The sequence below is a fragment of the Lycium ferocissimum genome, chromosome 2 (assembly GCF_029784015.1).
Source record: "Lycium ferocissimum isolate CSIRO_LF1 chromosome 2, AGI_CSIRO_Lferr_CH_V1, whole genome shotgun sequence".
In the NCBI taxonomy this organism is placed as follows: Eukaryota; Viridiplantae; Streptophyta; class Magnoliopsida; order Solanales; family Solanaceae; genus Lycium; species Lycium ferocissimum.
The window spans coordinates 63,830,006-63,833,998 of NC_081343.1; the positions used below are offsets into that span (position 1 = coordinate 63,830,006).

Here is a 3,993-nt window from a genome sequence, read left to right on the forward strand (position 1 = left end):
ACAGGTATATATTAAATTTGACCCTACTTGTATAGAATGCAACACCTGCCCAGTGGCGAAGTGGGTTCAAATGTTCCGAGTTCGAAACCAGCCTACAACAATTGACTATCCTCTTTTCTTTTAAACATATCTAAACACGTCCTTTTGCAACTCTTTAAAATATTTAACACTTAGGAAAGTTTTGGGGGCAAACTAGAGTTTCTTTTAATTTTTTTTTTTTTAAAATAATAGAACTTAAAATAAAAAAGGATCCCGTGTCCCAATCTAAAACAACAAATAAATCCCATTTCCCAAGCCCTTACGTCTCTGGTCTCTTTTGCTTAAATTCGAAACACAACCTTGCTCCATAAATCTTCCGGATTGCTGAAATTTCACCCACTCCGTTATCAATCAAGGTTTGCTCAATATCTTGTGAAGTTAATTTCCTTATGTCATGAAATATTAATCTCACAAGGAGCAAGCAACCACCTTTAATTCCCTTTTTTTCTAGTAAAGGATATCTCTTGTCTCTTTCCCTGTTGCATTAGATGTTGGCTTTTGGTTTTGTTCTCTTGTTTTCCTGGTTACTCCTAATTTTAAGTTCTTGTAATGGGATTTAGGACTTTTTAAGTTGTACCTTTCACTGCTCTCTTGTGTAATTTTGTCAATAATATGAATTAAATTGGTACTTTCTAAAGAAAATGTTTAGATTGGTACTTTCTAAAGAAAATGTTTAGTTCTTTTGTAGTAGATGTGAGAGAAATTATTTATAAGATCTAAATATGGTTGAACTTTGAACATGTCAAAAAATAAAGTGAAAAATAGATTGCTTGACTAATTGAGAAATTTGGGACTCAGTAAGTAGTGTCGCTTCTCGGAGGCTAAAACCCATTACGTTATCTAGTATTTTTTACGATGAGCTTACTACGACTTAGACTTTAGTTTTTTTTTTTTTTGAACCCCTTTGCACGAATCACTGGGTCCTGGCTTTGGGTTTCAACATCTTACTTTGAAAATAGCTTTTGAAGTGGATCACTTAACCACAGACAGAGAGTCAGCGAGATGAAGAAACAAAATATTGAAAAAGACAATATCTGGTTGTTGACTGTTGAATTGATTTTTAAAGATTCACTATACGTGTTTCAATTTTTTGTCCACAAAAACACTAAAAGACACAATTTATTTATTGTTTCACGACCATGAACGCAGTGGTTAAACCTAGTCTGTATTTTATGATAAATGTTTCAAAATGGAGCAACATGAACAGTAAAAATTTATATAGCCGACTAAATTTGCTTGGGATTGAGCTATATTACTACTAATATATAAGCGGCTAAGGAAAGGAGCTTAGGGTCAGTCAGGTTATTTTCGTAATTTAAATGGGTTAACTCTATTCCTCCTTAAGCTGTATGTTTAAGCTACTGTTTTGTTCTATTTTATATATTTGTCCTATAGAGAAGTACTTAATAGTAGTACAAGTGTTGTCCAGTAACTTGACATGCGGAGTGGCTGATGCTCCGGGCCAATAATACCCACATAATTTGCAATGTTGTTATTTTAAATTAAATATTCTTACATAATTAACTAACGTATACATTTTCAAGTATGTATTCCACCAATTTTTTATTTATAATATAAGTACGTTCTATTAAATATACATATCCATGTATGTTCTGATGGAAATCTATACATTTGACAGAGTTGTTTGGGAAAACCAAAAATCATCATTGGTGTTCAATTTGTTAAAATATCGTACGAAATGTCATATTAAAAACAAAATATATTTCTCTTGCAATTTTAATTACTTCATAATATATGTATGATCTACAAAAAGTTTCAAGGTAAAAGAGGAAACTCGGAGATTATAATTTTTTATTCTTAAAGAACGAAATATAAATGTGACGCTACTAGCAAGTGTGAAAATTGCTCTATACTTTCAGTTTCATTCATTTTATTTGTAAAGTTATTTCTCAAAAAAAGAATGGGATTTAAACAAAAACACAAAACATAGATAGAGAAAACAATTAAATAAATAGAATATCTAACTTGACACGAGGTAAGCCACTTTATGTATCTTGGTATAGCTAAGGAAAACGTTATTATTCAATGGAATTGGCTATTAATTGAAAAAAAAAACATGTGATATGAGTTTGTAAGAGAAAATCAAAGAAAGAATAGGAAAGAAAAGAAAAAAGTATCAATTTTGCAATTTTAGCTGCTAGAACTTATTATCTTAGATGCAATTTTATCAAAAGGATTGAGAGGTTTCTTCCTTGTTTAATCAAAATCATTGTTTTTATAAATGAACTGAGAATATGAGAACTTCAATCTAAACCACTTTCGGGTAAGTTATCTCTATACATCTATTATTTTGTTTCAATTATAACAGTCAATAAAATACAGTATGACAAATTCTTTTAAGTTGAGGCAGTCCTTGACAAACATTGACACTATAAAAAAATATTGAGATAGTATACACAGGTACAAAAAGAGGCAGAATCATTATTCGTTTTCACATTTAAAATTAAACCTCAATTAAGAAAGATTTCAACAAAATTATTTAGTAAGAGGCATTGGAAAATATTACAGTTATTCACCATGTTGGGCTTACCTCACCAAGTGTTGTTATATATTGTTTCAAACTTGCATCACTTGTCCCTACATGTTTTTGATGTCTAACACACTATATCCTATTGATGCTACCACCATTAGTTTAATTTCTGACAGATGGCAATTCAATCTAGAATTTCCAAACTTCTATGGTAAGGATTCACCGTTCAAAACGTGAATTTTGACGGATTTTATTGTCGGAACACAGTAAAAAATATGAAATTTTCGACGAAAAGCATATCGGAAAGTTTTTTTAGAAGTCAATTTTCAAGATATTTCGTTGGAAATTCGCATTTTTAAGTAGTTATTCGAGAATATTGATTTCAAAAATAATGAGTCGCCCGGATTGGTCAATCCGAAATATTTTCCAAAACCCAAACATGACCTGTATGATATACACTGTGGAATCGAGAATGTCGATAAATAAATAAATAAATAACACAACACGGTCGCAGCTTTAGAGAAATAGTAGACTAGTTTTGTGATGTGTAACTGGTGACTCCTTGAAGAAACAGAAGAAAATCATCTCATATTTTTTTCTAGTTCCTTAGCATTTAAAACCATGTTAAGTGTGGTTGTACAAGGCTACAAGCTATAACATTCATAGTACTAGAATTCCAACATATCCAAAATTGATTAGAGCATATCTCTCTCAGTTTTCAAATTAATAAAAATAAACCCAATGCAGGACCTGAGTGCCACAAGTTGAGTGCTCATGCTTATTACAAATTTGGAAAAAAGATAGGAGTCTGTCAGACAACTATGAAACCAACCCAGACCTGCGTGCAGGATGAGAACGATCCTCTACAGTTCCATGGCCGGCTAAGGACCATTGGGGCTGTTAATCACAGCTCCGGTTTCACAGCCATACTTCATCAACCAAACCTAGTTTCCTGTCTCCTTAGAGCTCAAGGATACAGTGGTACGAGCCTATAGAACAGATCCTGTTCAAGTAAGGTCGTGCCCATTGTTTGGACGGTAAGGGTTTATAACGTGCGGCAAACTAATTACTTCTTGTGATGTGGGATAGATAGAAGAAGGAATTTGACAGATTGGTGCATAGCAAATGTTGGGCTTGGGCCTGAAGCCGGCAAATAACTCATCTTTTCCTTCATTGTCTATTATGAGTTATGACATCGGATACGGTCTGCTGGACATCTTACTTCGATTTCATTCCTGGTAGATATTTGTATATATAAATAAAACACAATACACTCGTAGTTTTAGAGAAACAATAAATTAATTATATCATGTGTAGTTGGTGCATCCTTGAAGACATAAAAGCAAATTGGTTCATGTTACTGAGCTTGTATCATTTTGGTTATACTAGATTCAGCGTACGCGCTTTGCGCGTGACCAAAGCCCGTACCTCATTTGTCAACAAACACTACAGAAAAAAGTGTA

The 3,993-nt window shown here is 32.7% G+C and overlaps 1 long non-coding RNA gene and 1 other non-coding gene across 2 annotated transcripts; one reads left to right on the forward strand and one right to left on the reverse strand.

Moving 5' to 3' along the window:
* The first annotated feature begins 286 nt into the window (after positions 1–286).
* On the forward strand, positions 287–681 carry LOC132048309 (uncharacterized). The gene is made up of 2 exons (XR_009412943.1): positions 287–411; positions 455–681. It is a non-coding gene; the product is annotated as an uncharacterized LOC132048309 (long non-coding RNA).
* A 2,654-nt stretch (positions 682–3,335) lies between these two features.
* On the reverse strand, positions 3,336–3,551 carry LOC132048499 (small nucleolar RNA U3). The gene has a single exon (XR_009413026.1). It is a non-coding gene; the product is annotated as a small nucleolar RNA U3 (small nucleolar RNA).
* Positions 3,552–3,993: the final 442 nt, after the last annotated feature.